This window comes from Mirounga angustirostris, unplaced genomic scaffold (assembly GCF_029215605.1).
Source record: "Mirounga angustirostris isolate CCGP_5_RB_7025 unplaced genomic scaffold, mMirAng1.0.hap1 SCAF_15, whole genome shotgun sequence".
In the NCBI taxonomy this organism is placed as follows: Eukaryota; Metazoa; Chordata; class Mammalia; order Carnivora; family Phocidae; genus Mirounga; species Mirounga angustirostris.
Genome location: NW_026991723.1, coordinates 72,930,461 through 72,948,584, shown reverse-complemented (window position 1 = coordinate 72,948,584; position 18,124 = coordinate 72,930,461). Strand labels below are relative to the sequence as shown.

Sequence of the window (18,124 nt, the reverse complement as noted above, 5' to 3'; positions counted from 1 at the left end):
ACAGCACAGAAGGAAACATTTACTGAAGATCATCTAGGTAAGAAAACTTGATAAGAAAGGTGAGAGTTTGTGGTACTTGAACAAAAATAGCTCTTTCTCCCCTCCCAGCTTCCACACTGCTGAAAGCAAAACATCCCTCAGTAACAGAACAATACCTTCTCTCATCCGGCCACAGCATCGATTGCTGAGGCTAAGTCCCAGTGTGGTCAAGAGGTGGAGGCTTTCTTCTTCCACTCAGCCCCTCATGGGATGGAGGATCTTCCTCATGTGTGGCACATTGAGAATACTGGGACCCTGTCACTTTTGCTGTGGCTTGTGAAACAATGGTTCCATGCCAGGAAGGGCAAGCCAAGAGGACCCTGGGATGCTCCCCATTGACAAAGAGTCTCCCCTTGACCAACTTTAGTCAGATTCTTTTAAGCTCTTTTCTTGAGTAGATCTCATCCTTGGACTTGTCCTCACGAAACCAATTTTAGCCAGAATCCTACTAAGTCAGTTTAGTGAGAGTCCTTTGTCTTTGTTAGCACTTCTTTGCTATTCTTCTGTCTTCATTAGGGTGACTTTTATTTTTCCGGAGTCTCCTGTGTAGGTAAATGGTTTGATTTTTTCATATAAGATCTTATAGAAATATTCATCAAGTTTCCAGTGGAAAGCAATAATTTGTGCCGATTCCTTGAGTCCCTCCCCTTAAAATCCTTACCTTGCTATTCCCACCAATCCTGGACTGTGAAATTGTGACTTTTACCTAATCCTAACTAAGATCCCCCCTCCCACCTTTTCTTTGAAAAACCTGTCTTAAATCAAACTTCCACTTAATTCTGACTTTACTTCCCCCATCTGAGACACTGCCAAAGCTTTTTCAAAGCTTACTGAGGTAAGCAATAAGCTAGCTTTGTCTTCTCAACAGGTATGTAGGTGATATTTGGAGAGCCAGCTTTTGACACTCCTTTGTATAGAAAATTTGATTTTACTTTTTTTTTTTTTTTAAGATTTTATTTATTTATTTGACAGAGAGAGACACAGCGAGAGAGGGAACACAAGCAGGGGGAGTGGGAGAGGGAGAAGCAGGCTCCCCGCAGAGCAGGGAGCCCGATGCGGGACTCGATCCCAGGACCCTGGGATCATGACCTGAGCTGAAGGCAGTCGCTTAACCAACTGAGCCACCCAGGCGCCCTGATTTTACTTTGATTTTATGTTTTTTTAAGGACCTGATGGAGACTATAAAGACATTAAATGCACTCTTCCATACACATTTACCCTTTGGTAGTGCCCACCCATATTTCCCCTGCAAGAGAACTGTGCCTGGCTTCCTCATGATTTGGGGAACATTCTGGTTTATCAGGATGAAGAATCCTGTATACCGAAGCATGGGTACTAAGTTCAATTTAACTCCACACATGTTTACTGGTGCCTGTTATGTGTTAGATTCTGTGCTGGGCACAGAGATAAAGTATTTATCCTCTGCTATTGAGCTCACAGTGTAATCTGGGAGACAGACACATATACAAATAAGTATAACAAAAGGAACTTAATGTCAGGATGAATTAGGATGAAGTGTTATGAGGAAACACGTAGAAGAGGTATCCAATTTGCTGTGGGCTGTAGGAAAGGCTTCCTGGAGGAGGGGAGACCTGAGTGGAGTATCGTCCAAGGGGCGGGAAGAGGCCAGATGAATAAGAGGAAGGGCCTCCAGACAATGGGGAGAGCATGAACAAGGATGCCACGCTGAAAAGCAGCATGATATGAATGGAAGGCAAACATTTAAGTATTGCCAATTTAAGGAGCTTTAAAAGTGTGAAGCTAGGACAGGCACGAGCTGAGGCTGGAAACATGGGGTCAGGTCTTGGTTTTCTCTTGTGCACAATGGAGAGCTGGGAGGTGCTTCACACCTGTGCTGCCCAATATGGTAGCCACTAGGCCTGTGTGGCTTACTAAGCACTTGAAATGTGGCTCATCCAACTTGAGATGCTCTGTAAGTATAAAACAAAGCCTCCATTTTGAAGACTTGGTACAAAAGAGAGAGTGTTAAATATCTCATTAATAACTTCATATTGGTTACATGCTGAAATAATACGTCGGTAAGTTGGGTTAAATAAAATACATTATTAAAATTAACTGCAGGGGCGTCTGGGTGGCTCAGTCGTTAAGCGTCTGCCTTCGGCTCAGGTCATGATCCCAGGGTCCTGGGATCGAGTCCCGCATCGGGCTCCCTGCTCAGCGGAAGCCTGCTTCTCCCTCTGCCATTCCCCCTGCTGTGTTCCCTCTCTCGCTGTCTCTCTGTCAAATAAATAAATAATTAACTGCCTCTGTTTTTTAAAATGTGATTGCCAGAAAATTGTCAATCACACACGAGGCTCACATTTGTGGCTTACATTATATTTCCATTGGGAAGTGTGGCTTTAACTCATTGGTGAAGACAGAAGGTTGAGAGTATGATTTCTGAAGCCAGATTACCTGGGTTTGAATCTTAGCTCTACCAATTAAGAGCTATGTGATCCTGGGCAAATTTCTTAGTGTCTTGGTATATTAGTTAGGTAGCTGCCACAACAAAATGCCCTAGACTAAGTGGTTTAACATTTCATTGCGGGGGGGGGGGGCAGAGGGAGAGAATCTGAAGCAGGTTTCAGGTCTAGCCCGGAGCCCGACACGGGGCTGACATCATGACCCGAGCCGAAATCAAGAGTTGGACGCTTAACCAACTGAGCCACCCAGGCGCCCCAGACTAGGGGATTTAAACAACAGAAATTTATTTTCTTACAACTGTGGAGGCTGGAAGTCCAAGATCAAGTTGTCAGCACATTTAATTTCTTCTGAGGCCTCTCCCCTTGGCTTGCAGATGACATTTCCCTTGCTCTGTCCTCACATGGCTTTTGCTCTGTATCCATGTATCCCTGGTATCTTTTCCTTTTATTCCTCTTATAAGGACACCAGTCCTACTGAGTTAGGGCCCCACACTTATGACCTCATTTAACCTCCAGATACAGTCACATTGGAGGTTAGGGCCTCGACATATGAATTTGGGGGGACAAATTCAGTCCATGGCACTTGGTACTTTGATTGCCTCTCTATAAAATGAGGATGATAGAGGCACCTGGTTGACTCAGTTGGTAGAGCGTGTGACTCCTGATCTCAGAGTCATGAATTCAAACCCCATGTTGGGTGTAGAGCTTACTTAAAAAAAAAAAAAAAAGATGATGATAATAATACCTTTCTCATATAGTTGTTGTGAGGCATTAATGAGTTACTATATATAAAGTACTTAGGATAGTGCATGCAATATAATAAATGTTATCCAAAGTTATCTATTATTGAACGGTCATCCAACGGCCCAGGAAATGATGCAGAAGTTCTACATTTACCTCCAGTGAATAGATATTTCCTCTTTCCCTAAGATCCTAAGGATGTAGCCCTGATACAAGGATGAAGCTAGAAAATCATTTGGGGAGAAAGATTGTTCCTTTGTCTCTGCCATAGAGCTATTTGTCTTAGCTAGGTGTTTGGAAGAAGTCAAAGATGTCTTGGGCACCTGGGTGGCTCAGTTGGTTAAGTGTCTGCCTTTGTTTCAGGTCATGATCCCAGGGTCCTGGGATCGAGTCCCACGTCGGGGGTGGGGGGGGTGCCCTGCTCAGCGGGGAGTCTGTGTGCCCGCACGCGCTCTCTCTCTCTCAAAAATAAAATAAAAAAATAAAATGTTAAAAAAAGATGTCTTAAACTAGGGGGTGGGTCCTAATATTATACCATCATCTTAGAGAAGTGTCAGGTAAACAGTGGTTTGGCCAGAAAATGATGGAAATTAGCATAAAGCTAGAGGAAGTTTCATGATTTGCCATGTTCCTAATCTGACACCAGGCAATCCACAAGAGGTCTGGGGAGTCATCTGGGCTTAATGATCTCAAGTGGGCCTAAAAGAGTCAGATGGACAAGGGAAACCCTGCCCATCCATCTCAGACCCAAAGCCTGAAATCTAAAGTGCCTTCACACTAAAATGTTGCTTATCCTAAAGTCACCCTCCTCATGGAACCAGATATGCCCTCCAACTTCAGCCAGGAATTTGAATAGGAGCCTCTTCGGACAGCTATTCCTTATCTCTCTACCCATGTTCATTCTCAACACTACTTTTTCTATTTTTCTACTTTTTCTCAACTCTTTCATAAACTTACAAATCTCATTCCCCTACCCTCCCTTTAGGATCATTATAAGGTTTATACTAGGAGCACCTGGGTGGCTCCATCCGTTGGGTGTCTGCCTTCGGCTTGGGTGGTGGTCCCAGGGTCCTGGGAGGGAGCCCCGCGTCCCTGCTCCACGGGGAGCCTGCTTCTCCCTCGCCCTCTGCCCATCCCCCTGCTGGTGCGCACGCGGGCGCGCTATCTCCTTCCCTCAAATAAATAAATAAATGAAATCTTAAAAAAAAAAAAAGACAGGTTTATACTAATGTAAACATCATGGCTAAAAGCTAAGCAATGGCAATTTTTAAGAACAAATGTATTTTGGTGTTCAAAAAATGTGTGTTTTTAATCTTAGTAAGATAATATCAAGGTGAGCACGGGGTGTGCCCCATGACAAGCCTTATGTGGAAGGCACAGCCTGCCCCTGGTTGGTTTACGTGGCCAAAGGGGCAGACAGATCAGCTTGGCACCATACATTGAGGGAAATGATACAATGGTGTACAAAATCGGTTCTCTTTATGCTCAACAGGGAACTACTTTATCCCTAAATTCTCCAACGTGCTATTCTAAATGTTTTCTTATGCAACTAACTCAAAGTTGCATCACTTAAGCCCTTCCTGAGGCTTTTTCTGGCAAAGACTGAAGATCAGAAAGGAAGAATTCTGCCCCCACCCCCGCCCCCGCCCACCGAGTTTCACAAAGGAAAGAAATTTGGGTCTACGACCTCTCCACTCACAAGGAAAAGTTAGCCTGAGTTTATCCTGCAGCTGGACTAGAATGAGGTTGGAATTTGTTTTTCTTGGAAACCAATTTCAAAATTCTTGTCTTTTAGAACATTGTGAAGATGAGAAAATGAAAAGACGTTGTAGTATCAACTTGAATAATCTACAAATGGATTTTTTTTATATATAAATGCTTAAAGGAACAAATGCAGTTGGTATTTGAGCCTTTATATCTCAGATTCAATGTCTTCGGGGCTTCAATTCTATATTCCAAACAAAACAAACTCAATTGCAGGTTATACTTTTTTGAAAAGTTTGAAAATGTTAGCCTCACCCCAAAGTAAGATAATAGTTTCTAAATTTAGCCAAGTGACTTTCTTTGGCCACCCACAAACTTCAGTATGAAACTGCAGAAATTTGTACAAATTTAGCATTGGCACTCATATTCATAAAAATACACAATATATAAATCCAGTTTCCTACCTACCCCCTGATTACCATGATGGCCTGCAGTCCCCAGGAACCTGCCAGGGACTCTCAAACTTAATGCAGTCACATGGAATCTTTGTCCCTTTTATCCCCTTTCCCTTGTCTGTTCAGTTTCTCGTCCCTCCCACCTCCCTGGAGATCTTGCTCTATCCACCACCCAGTTATCTGGACCCATTGTCCATTCTCTCCTGCTTCTTCCACCTCATTTGCTGCACTGGATTTTCCTTTTAAAAATGCTCTAAGGGGTGCCTGGGTGGCTCAGTAGTCGAGCGTCTGCATTCGGCTCAGGTCATGATCCCAGGGTCCTGGGATCGAGCCCCACGTCGGGCTCCCTGCTCAGCGGGGAACTGCTTCTCCCTCTCCCACTCCCCCGGCTTGTGTTCTCTCTCTCACTCTGTCTCTCTGTCAAATAAATACTTTAAAAAAGAAATAAAATAGAATCAAAATATTTGTTGTTTTCCCCATTCTGAGATTCTGATAGGCGTGCACTCTTCCCACTTCCTGGTTGAGAATCCCTGATCTAGACGTAATAAGTATTTAGGGAAATAAACAAGGGACCCCAGCCTTTCTGCATCCGTAGCAATGACATCTTCAGAAAGTATAGATGATGAGAACGTAAAACACAGCTTGGCAATTAGGGCTTCTGAATGCCAGGTGACCTTTTCTCTCCCAGTGGAAATGTCGTTGTCATGTTTCTCTTTTAATTTGTGACTAAGAATGAATGTCGTCACCCGTAATCTCTTGCTTTTCTGATTACCGGTCACTATATAAATAACACCGCTATGTGTAATTGAATTTCCCAAGATTGCAGACCTATTTAAAGAGAGGCAGTCCTTCATTTAAGGAATAATGGAGATAAAACCTGAAGAGGTACCGTCCTTCGTGATACCAAGGCGAATTTGAAGGTAACTCCTGGCTCTAACGTCTCGGGAGATTATTGGCCATTTGTTCATTCAGCACACTCCAAAGTACTTCCTATGTGAGGTCCTATGGTCACAAAGTCCAATAAGGCTCTTGTGCCCTGCTGAGATGGAGATAACTAAGCAGGCATTTAGTAAGCATTGTAAGTGGGGCACCTGGGTGGTTCAGTGGGTTAAGCGTCTGCCTTCGGCTCAGGTCATGATTCTGGGGTCCTGGGACTGAGCCCCACGTCGGGCTCCCTGCTCAGCGGGGAGCCTGCTTCTCGCTCTCCTTCTGCTGCTCCCCCTGCTTGTGTACTCTGTCTCTCTCTCAAATAAATAAATTTTTAAAAATCTAAAAAAAAAAAAAAAAAGCATTGTAAAAAGGGGTTCGTAAATGATAAGAGGAATTGGGCGCCTGGGTGGCTCAGTTGGTTAAGCGACTGCCTTCGGCTCAGGTCATGATCCTGGAGTCCCTGGATCGAGTCCCGCATCGGGCTCCCTGCTCGGCAGGGAGCCTGCTTCTCCCTCTGACCCTCCCCCCTCTCATGTGCTCTCTGTCTCTCTCATTCTCTCTGTCTCAAATAAATAAATAAAATCTTTAAAAAAAAAAAAGACAAGAGGAGCACAATGGAAGAGGAAGGAGCCAGAGTGACATCTGGGCAGCGTCTTGAATGATACAATACTCAGGGAGGTCTAGATGATGCTGTGGTAACAGATAAACCTTAAAAATTCACGACTTTCCAACTATGAATAAAAGTTCATGTCTATGAGCTGGGCAGCCATCATCTTATCATCTAAACACATCTTGTTTTATCACTTAAAACACATAACCTGCAAAGTCTCCTTAGCAGCGTAAGAGCAATGACTCTTACATGTCCAGTTCTTAAATGCCTTGTCTGAGAGGTGACACATGGAACATACTTACAATACACAGTATTATTGCGTGGGATATACTTATCCTGAAACAGCATCTGTCGTTTATCTGAAATTCAAATCTAACTGGGCATCCTACATTCTTATTTGCTAAATCTGGCCATAGTTAAGGAAAAGTTTGCCAACATTTTGTGAATGGTTGCCTCTCCGAGCAGCAGGGACGGATGGGCCTAGGCATCAGCCTCATGTTTTGAGCTGCACAGCCACCACGGGCACCAAGAGCCCTTGCTGGGGCTGGCGGAGAAGATCTTGGGCAGTGGCCACAAGACTATAGCTGTTGGAGGAAATGCAGGGCTGCCTGTGTGGGTGGGAGAACTGTCCGTGCCCTCGGGAACTCTTCCCTATGCCAGAGCCTCCCACACACCTGGCCTGGAAACTCACACAGGCTTCTAGGGTCAAAGCTGGTCCCATCTGGTCAATTGCAGAGGGAAGAGTCCTTCCGGGCACTGAGTCTGTCCAAACGTCTTAGTGGCCACCCAACCTGGAGCAGGGCACAGGGCGAGGTGTGTTAATGTTCTGGGATCGTGCCCTCCGTAAAAACCCCCATCAAAGGCACAAGGGTCCATCTCCTAAGCTCCAGCATTCAGGCTCAGGCTTCAATATGGCAGAACATGGGCATGTTTCAGAGCCCACACTGGCAGGCCTACCCCTTATATCTGCAGAGCCCAGGGCAAGAATAAACATACCTCATGTCGAAAAACATACCTTCTTAAATACAAAATTGAAAAATATGTGAAAAGCTCTGACTTTTATACAGCTGAAAGTTGGCAGGCTATTAAAGATGACTTTCCCAATTATGGCACATGTCTGGGTGTTCTGTTGAGAAGCCAGTGATACTTGGATAAGTAATAAAATATAGACATGCATAACTTATAATATATGTATAGATAGATTTTCCATAAATTTTTAAAATTTATCTCAGCCAAATTATGTTGACATATTAAAGATTTTCACATAATTTGTATTCCACTGGCAGTAATCATCCAAGGCAGAGGTTGGCAAACTTTTTCTATGAAAGACTAGATAGTAAAAATTTTAGGTTTTGTGGGCCATATGGTTTCTGTGAAAACTCTCAGCTCTGTCACTGGTATAGGAAAGCAGCCACAGACAACATGTAAATGATGAGCAGCATAGCTGTGTTCCAATAAAACTTTATTTACAAAACAAAAACAGGTGGTGGACCAGATTGACTCCTGTAGGATTAAAAATCTATTTTAATTGTGTTTGCAGGGTACACAATTTAAATATATTTTATCAAAAATGGTAGATCACAATTAAAATAAAAATCTTCAATTATTTTAGTACATCTTCAATAAGTTGTCTTCTAAACTGTTCAAAATCCTCTGTTAAAATTCAAATTCAAATTATGATTAGTCAATATCAATATTTTAAGTCAAAATCACTTAAAGCAGACTTTTGATTTTTAAAGATTTGATTAAATCTTATTAAATAAAATAAAACTATTCACTATTCTAGCCTTTAATATTCATTTTGGTGCCAACATAAAGAACTGGTATCATGCTTCATCTGCATTAGATCTAGACCTCTCTATTTGCATATTTAAAAGTCAGATGAACTGTTAATGTTGCAAAATGTTTCTCAACTGTCATGAGCAATGGTTGCAAAAACTGCAAATTTGTGAGTAGCTTTAGAGCCATGAATTGGATAAAACATGAAGGGAAACAGAATATGGACACTCAGCACTCTGGGAAATGTACTTCATCACGTACCATCCCAAAGAAGGGATTTAATAATTTAATTAATCTGTCTTCTCTCTTTTTTATGTACTTTCCGTTTTCAGTCCTTCCTCTAGTTTGAAGTGTCTCCCTCTCATGCCAGCGAGGATACAGTGAAAAACTTTCAGGGCATTTGGAAGCTGCTGCTTCTTGTTTCAAGAATGTGGGGCAAGAGAAATGGAGAAACATTTCCTGAGTCTGGATGGGGTTGATCATGGGATGGATGTTTAGACTTACAGGATGCGTCTGCCAACGCTAAGAGTAGGATCCTGTGTGAGAGGGCACATCTGTGACTTTGGAGAAGTTAATTTTAATGTTCATGCCCGATCTTTCTTTTTCTTCCTTATAATTTTTCTGTATTAAAACATTCCACTTTCCCAGGAGACCACGGAAGATGGCAGAGGGTGGATCCTGGTGCTCAGTGGCCCAGGCATACCCCCAGGGCAACCTGATAGCCACCGTGGCCAGGAGGTAATGGTCATGTGTTGTGAGGGCATCAGCATTTCTGGCAATTTCTAGAGAAAGAAATTAAACTACCTGGCTTTCTTCTGTAGGAGGATGATTGCCAGCCCATCTTGTGGCTGCCCCCAACCATTCTTTATGAAGGTGTGAGGCCAGGCTGCCCTAAGTACCCCAAGGTGTTTGATGGGCTCCACTGCCCCATGACAAGAAGAAGCAGAGGGGGGTTCCTGCTGACCTCAAAGTTGTACGTTGGTAGCCTACGGGAAAGTTTGCCTGAACCCATCACCTGGCTCTGAGGCTGGCTGGAAGAACCAGGCAGTGACAGCCACCCCCCAAAAGAGGAAGAAGGCCAAGACCCATTACCTGAAGGAAGAACAGCTTGCAAGGCTAGTGGCTAGTGAGACAGTCCTAAAACAACATTGAGAAGAAAATTAACAAATACACAGAGGTCCTCAAGACTCTCAGACTCCTGCTCCGAGCCTAATAAAGACTGTTTATTCCTCAAAATAAAATTTAAAAAAGGTTCCGTAATTCGCCTACATTGCTTTTATGATCAGATGATGAAAATGCTATTTTGTGCATTAATAAATCTAATTTTGGGGGCACCTGGCTGGCTCAGTCGGTAGAGCATGCAACTCTTGATCTCAGGGTTTTAAGTTTGAGCCCTACATTGGGTGTAGAGATTACCTAAAAAAAAATATATATATATATTTTTAAAGATTTTATTTATTTATTTGACAGAGAGAGAGATAGCAAGAGCAGGAACACAAGTAGGGGGAGTGGGAGAGGGAGAAGCAGGCTTCCCGCCGAGCAGGGTGCCCGATGCGGGGCTCGATCCCGGGACCCTGGGATCATGACCCGAGCCGAAGGCAGACGATTAACGACTGAGCCACCCAGGCGCCCCTAAAAATATATTTTTTTAAAAATAATTTTTAAGAATATGATTGTAACATGCAGGACCCTCTGAAAAACAGGGTTCAGGATGGAGGCTTACTATAATTAAAGAGCATCCTGGCTTGGAACATTTCCTAGGGAAGCTCTTTGAGAGAATGAAAGCTTAGGGCTTGGAGCAAGCAGGATTTTCCTTTTAGCTTGATTTTATTTTATTTTTTAAAAGATTTTATTTATTTATTTGAGACAGAATGAGAGAGAGAGAGAGAGAGAGCACATGAGAGGGAGGAGGGTCAGAGGAAGAAGCAGGCTCGCCGCCGAGCAGGGAGCCCAATGCAGGAGTCGATCCAGGGACTCCAGGATCATGATCTGAGCCGAAGGCAGTCGCCCAACCAACTGAGCCACCCAGGCGCCCTCCTTTTAGCTTGATTTTAATTTCTGACTTTCTTTCCTGTGTGTCTATGGCAAATCAGACACCTCCATCCCTTAGCAAATTTCTTTATGTGCACATTTTTCAGAGAAAAGCCCTTTTCTGTCTATCTCATGTTCCCTTTTGGGTTCCAATTTTCACCTGTTGAAAACCTACCCATCTTTCAGGGTCTTGCTTGAAGGTCTCCTTCTTAATATCTTTCCTAATCTTGGCAGCCAGAAGCCCCCTTTTTGAGGCCCCGTAGGCCTTTCTTTAAGCCAGACAGAAATACTTCTTGCAAGCTAGGTTGGCGTATAAGCCACAGTCCTTCCTACATCTTTGCAGAGGTTACAACTGTAGTGTGTGGCTTAAGGAGGCCATGGAGTCTCCTTGCCCAGTACCTCCCCTTTTAAACCACCCTAAAGAGGTCCCGGGAGCTAGCCAGAGGGTGACTTCAGGTTCATTATTCCTAGGGGAGGTGGAGAGTTGGTCTCCAGAAAGCCATTGAGTGTATTCTGGAATCCTCATGTTCTAAAAGACATGCCATAGACTGCATCTAACAAGGTAAAGTATACAGGTGTGCATTAAAGGTTAAACACCTGAGTTATACAGAATTTGAGTGTATTACAAGGGTTTACTGTCAGCACCTGGGGGGAAGATCCACTTGTTTCTACACTAAGTCAGACTATTTCCAGAATATTGTGTTCAGTCCTGGATATAAATAACTCCTTAGGTAGATATAGTTTAGAACAACAACAACAGGGGTGCTTGGCTGGCTCAATCAGTAGAGAGTGTGACTCTTGATCTCAGGGTCCTGAGTTGAAAGCACCACGTCGGGCATGGACCCTACTTCAAAATAAATAAAACAACAAAACCGGGGCACCTGGGTGGCTCAGTCAGTTAAGTGTCTGCCTTTGGCTCAGTCATGATCCCAGGGTCCTGGGTTTGAGCCCTTTGTGGGGCTCCCTGCTCATCGGGGAGCCTGCTTCTCCCTCTCCCCGCCCCCTGCTTGTGCTCTCTCTCTCTCTCCAATAAATAAATAAAATCTTTAAAAAAAATAAAACAGGGGGCGCCTGGGTGGCTCAGTTGGTTAAGCGACTGCCTTCGGCTCAGGTCATGATCCTGGAGTCCCGGGATCGAGTCCCGCATCGGGCTCCCTGCTCAGCAGGGAGCCTGCTTCTCCCTCTGACCCTCCCCCTTCTCATGTGCTCTCTCTCATTCTCTCTCTCTCAAATAAATAAATAAAATCTTTAAAAAAAATAAAAAATAAAAAAAATAAAAATAAAACAGGGACGCCCGGGTGGCTCAGTCGGTTAAGCGTCTGCCTTCAGCTCAGGTCATGATCCCAGGGTCCTGGGATCGAGTCCCGCATCGGGGTCCCTGCTCCGCGGGGAGCCTGCTTCTCCCTCTGCCTCTGTCTCTCTCTCTGTCTCTCATGAATAAATAAATAAAATCTTTTAAAAAAAATAAAATAAAACAACAAAACCAAAAGGAGTTACTGAGAATGATAAGAGATGCAAAGCCACATCCTAGAACATCAAAAGGAGAGGGAGGCCAGGTCAAATGAGTTAGGATTTGTGGAAATGCATTTTCACTAAATGAGAAGAGAGGGACTCTTACGAGCCAGTAGGCCCATAAGGTATATCACACCTGCTGTTTTTGTGCCTTGGACCCTTTATCCTTCGGATAAAATGTTACTCTGTGTTTCCATCAGGAACCACTCCTCTCCAGTTGGGTCTTTGAGATTTGGAGGAGGCTGACCCCACACTCACACTTCGGGGCAAGGCCGGGGGAGCTCTCGGCTCATTATTGGCCCTATTATCCGGCAGTGGGGTGGTTGGCTTAGCTATGGGCGCTTGTCTCCAGGGATAAACAGGCTAAAGGCTTTTGTGTCACTCTTGGGGAAGAGAAGCTTTCTCTGTCCACTGAGTTTGAAGCTGGGAGGATATAAGAACGGCCACTGCGGGGACCATGTTGTAATTGTCAGGGGAAAACCTGAGGCAGGAGCAAGCAGAGCCAAGAGGACGAAACTGGATTTCTGGGGCCCCGTATGAGTTTGGCGAAGTCCCACCTTCTGTCAGATCTGTCAATGACTCTTTTAGATTATGGGAGCCAATGAACTCCAGTTCTGCTTTCAACATTTTGGATCATTTTAAGTCACTTGAACCAAAATCTCCTAGATGGTACACAGCAGGGCTATGAAGGAGAGGGACTGGGGAGTCGGTAAGCTAGCTGTTTGCGCAGGTGCAGCGAATACGATTTAGATGATGTGGGCCAACCTCACCTGAATTGTGAGCATCTAAGACTTCTGGCCTGTCAGCCCAACATTGTGGCTGATACTGGCAAACTGAGTTTCAGAAGTAGCTACCATGATGAGAAAGAATAATTTGATTTAAAAATTACCTGTGAGTGCATAGGGTTGATTCCAAAAACCTGCCAGGGAAAATCAAAGCATAAGAAATCTTTTGAACTGGCTAATACATGCTTTCTTTGGCATTACCGCCTTTGGCACAGATTCAAAGTTTCTTGCTCGGACCCATTTTTAAGACGACTGTATGAGCAAGTCAGTAGAATATGAGGTGTCATCAGATCCTGGAGACAGTTCAGGAGACAGTCATCTGGGGATATATCATCTAGGAACCACGGAGCCCTTGAATGAACAGGAAATTGGACCTGTCGGGAGACGAGTGATCTGCAGCTTTTCCACATTGGCCTGCTCCAAGGATATAAACGCTGAGCCGAATATTAACACCCACTGGCAACCTAGGACAGTGACTGACTCCACTCCCTCTTTCCTTCCTTCCTTCCCCAAATATGTAGAACGCTTATGAAGTACCGGGAATTTGCCAGATACAGGGATGGAGAGCTGGTTAACACGGCACTTGCCATGCCCTTGAGCAACTTAAAGCCTAGTGGGAAAGACGTACAAGTAAGCGCTAAACGTAACTTATAGGGGGACTTTAGAAGTAGAAATGCAAACTTAATGTATGCGTATTTCACTGAATGTAAATTAGACGTCAATTTTTTAAACTGGGGGAGGGGGCGGGAAGGAATCATTTAAAAATAGTACTGAAAATCCTGGCAGGGAATTATCAGAGTGCCAACACAGAGATGATTTGTGGAAAATATAAAGCAGATGTGATCAGATTAATAAAAACATGAAGGAGCCAATGCACCTGCAACCCCATGAACCCAGAGAGAGAGGATCCCCAAAAAAGTGAACTTTCTAATTAGAACTCCGGAAAAACTCCAAAGCAAAATTCTCAGGCGCCTGGCTGGCTCAGTTGGTAGAACCTGTGACTCTTTTTTTTAAGATTTTATTTATTTATTTGACAGAGAGAGAGACAGCGAGAGCAGGAACACAAGCAGGGGGAGCGGGAGAGGGAGAAGCAGGCTTCCTGCCGAGCAGGGAGCCCGATGTGGGGCTCGATCCCAGGACCCTGGGATCATGACCTGAGCCGAAGGCAGACGCTTAATGACTGAGCCACCCAGACGCCCAGAACCTGTGACTCTTGATCTTGGGGTTGTGAGTTCAAGCTCCATGTTGGGCGTGGAGCCTACTTAAAAAAATAACTGAAAAAAAAAAAAAGAGATTTATTTATTTATTTTAGAGAGAGAGAGAGCGCGCTTGATTGCGGGGGGACAGAGGGAGAGGGAGAGAATCTCAAGCAGACTCCCTGCTGAGCATGGAGCCCAGTGCGGGGCTCCATCCAATGACCCTGAGATCATGACCTGAGTGGAAATCAAGAGTCGGCGCTCAACTGACTGAGCCACCCAGGGCCCCCCCCACCAAAATAAAAGAAAAAAAAAAAGAAAGAAAGCAGAGATTCTCACCTAGGCAGTGGAAATATATCCAAACTTCTAAACAGACAAGACTCCCATGGAAAAAAATAACAGTCAAAAATCATGAAACAGGGGCACCTGGATGGCTCAGTTGGTTAAGCATCTGACTCTTGGTGTTTTAGCTCAGGTCATGATCTCAGGGTCCTGAGATTTAGCCCTATGTTGGGCTCTGCACTCAGTGCAGAATCTGCTTGAGATTCTGTCCCTCTCCCTTTGCACCCCCCCCCCCGCTCTCTCTCTCTCAAATAAATAAATAAAATCCTTTAAAAAAATCATGAAACAACTGACAAAACCAACAGAAGAGTCATCAAACTACAAGGAAACAAACAACCCCCTGATAAAACAGAGTTAATCAGGAAAGAAAAGAATTTTAAAATACGATAGCCGGTATACTCGGGGGAATTAAAGAAGTTATCACATCTATAGAAATAAAAACCATTCTAGAAAAAGAAACAGAGTTTTTAGAAATCAAAAGCATGATGGCTGAAATAAAAAATATTTCAACAGGGACACCTAGCTGGCTCAGTTGGTGGAGTGTCTGACTCTTGATTTCAGTGGTTGTGAGTTCAAGACCCACACTGGGTGAGGAGCCTGCTTAAAAAAAAAATTCTGGGGCACCTGGGTGGCTCAGTCGTTAAGCGTCTGCCTTCGGCTCAGGTCATGATCCCAGGGTCCTGGAATCGAGCCCCACATCATGCTCCCTGCTCAAAGGGAAGCCTGCTTCTCCCTCTCCCACTCCCCCTGCTTGTGTTCCCTCTTGCTGTGTCTCTCTCTGTCAGATGAATAAATAAAATCTTTAAAAAAAAAATTTCAAGAGATGGATTGAAGAGCAGAATTAGGTATGGATGAAGGTCAAATTAGTGAACAGGGTGAATTAGGGTAGTCTCAGGTGGAATTAGTGAATTAGGGTGGTCTCCCACATTCAGTGGATAAAGCTGAAGAAGAGGAAGGGAAGATAAATACGGGGTCATGGAGGCTAGAGGCACATTTTTAGAAATTGCCTACCATAAATTCCAGAAGGGTTATACATAAAAAGAGCTGAGAGAATGAAATAATCAAAGAACCAAAAGGAAAAAAAAATGTCTCTGCCGAAGAAAGGCTCAAATCTACAAATTGAAAGGGTCCAGTGAGTGCTGGGCAAGAATAATGGAAAACTACATCCTCACAAAGTTTCTGAATTCCAAGGGGAAAGAGGAAATCCCCAAGGCCTGCAGTGGGGGTCAGGGAGACACACCACGTGGAAGGAGTTGATAACCAAACTGGCCTGGGGTTCTCTGCAACGCTATCGTGAGAAGGCTAAATTTTGAGGGAAAATTCCAGACCCCATTAAACTATCTTTTAAGTATTTTGAATTCAGAATTCTATACCCAGTTAATTTATAATTACATTATGAAAGCAAAATCAGGACAAATTAAGACATGCAAAGATTCAGAAAGTTTACCATCCAGGAAAACTTTCTGAAGGGGATACTCAATGACCTACCAGAAGTTTAAGGAGGGGGTGGGGGCGGGGAGAAGAGGAAGACCTAGGACAAAAAAAAACAAAATGAAAAAACCCCCCAAAACAACCCAGCCGTAAACAAAGAAACCAGCAAAACTTGTAGCAAAGTCCATTGCAAAATCATCGAATAAAGTGTTCCTATTTTGAAGACGGCACTATTTGCCAAGATCAGGGGTCCGGGGCTCACCGTCAGCTGGTCTTTATCACACACGGACTGTTGTGGGCTTCCTCGGCAACCGTGTCTGTCACTGCTGGGTGTCCCCCCTGTGGGTGGCTGCCTGGGGTCCTGGGCCGATCCTGGGTCCGGACATGGGCCGCCAGCAGGCTTCCTTTCAGGGTTTGTGGAACAAACAGGCCCACAGCTGAAACTGCCTCAAGTGGGGCAGGTGACTGGGTGCGTGTGTGTGTGACAGACACCAGTCTCCCTTGGTGCTGTCCCACCTCTTGAGGTCAGGGGACAGACGGGCCAATACCGTGCCCGCTGGAACCTGAACGTCGGTCTGTCAGGTGTCCGGAGTTTGTTCCCGAATCCACACCTGCTCCTCCAGCGTCCGCTGGTGGGATCACGGGGTGTCTGAGTCCCATCGGAGAGCAGTGCCGGGGGGAGATGGGGAGGAAGGGCACTGCTGTGCGTGGGGCCTTCCCTGCTGTACTGAGCCACCCTTCCCACCCTCGTTCGTTCTGCTGGTCTGAGAACAACGGGCTCGAGCACGGCCATGTGCAGCGTGTTTGCTCCCCACGTTCATTCCCCAGACTAACTTCAGGCCGGGTGTGTGGTTTGTGTGCGTGTTTGCGGGGAGGCAGAGACGGGTTAGAGAAGGCAGAATAATCCTACTGTTTCTCACACGGGTCTGAGCATCACTGAGCGTCCAAGAACGAGAAGTCTGCCTCTGCTTGGCTTAGAGACAGCAAGGCGTTTCTCCGCAGGGCCAGGTCCCTGTTACGGGTCTTGACAGATGTGCTTGAGAGGACACCTCTGTTCTGGGAGGGTCAGTGTGGCTCCTTTCAGGTGGCTTGTGGTGTCCTCAGATGTCATGTCAGCTGGGGAGGGGTGGCTGTGTGTGAACGTGCAGTGGGGTGTTATAAAGGGACTCACTTTCATCTGTTTCAAACAGTTTTTCAATCAGCATACTTGGAAGTGTTAAACAAAATGCAACCAAGTAAATTCGAAGATTTAATTGGCTTTATTAAACGATTCATGAATTGGGCAGCATGCCATCTAGGAAGCTGAGAAGAACTCTGAAGAGCTGCACAAAAGGGAAGGATTTTATGGGAAGGAAGATGGGGCAAGAAAGTTATTAATAGCAGAACAGGATTGTTCCAGGCAAGGTCGCTTTCCCTTAGGGGGAAGAAAGAGCAAGGGGTCTTATCATGCAGATTATCTCCTCTTCCTTTGGAGATAGAGGACTCCGGTGACAGACTCTTTGGCTCTCCTGGGAAAATTCCTGACTGACCGGTTAAGACTACATTTCTGGGGAGGTTGAAACTGCAATTAGAATAGGTATTGAGCCCCCATTTGGGAATTTGGCTAAGTGACACCATCTTGGGCATGTGGTTTTCTTTTTAACAAAGTCTTCAAACATTAAAATCATTCCTGTTCATGCAAACCTCAAGCAATAAATTTAACACCAGAGTATATCAAGCTCATTACAATGAGATATTCAAACCATTCCTGAAATACCACATATAAGCAATTAACATTTGCAAATGTGGTAGTGGTATTCCCAAACCAGACTCTGGGAAAAACAGTACATCATTTCTGCTCAGTAGTGTCATGATCAAGCAAGGGATTTTTTTTTTTTTTTTTTTTTTTTTTTTTCAGAAAAGAAGAGTTCCAGAATATTTGGTAACCAGCCTCCTTGTCCCCTTCTCCTTCCAGCCTAGTACCCAGATGGGCACCCACTGGGCAAACTCCAAACTTGACATTGGAAGCATAGCAAAGGGCAGCCTGAGGAAAAACCCTAGAGAGAGTGGACCGGTATTCACCTTCTACTCCCTTGTGTCTTCCTCCTTCCCACACCCCTGGCTGCCCCAGAGCCCGCTCGCTTGGGGCTCTCTTGGGATCCCATCC

The 18,124-nt window shown here is 44.7% G+C and overlaps 1 pseudogene; it reads left to right on the top strand.

Moving 5' to 3' along the window:
- Positions 1–9,314: 9,314 nt before the first annotated feature.
- Positions 9,315–10,141, top strand: LOC123841442 (large ribosomal subunit protein uL13-like; annotated as a pseudogene).
- The last annotated feature ends 7,983 nt before the right edge of the window (positions 10,142–18,124 follow it).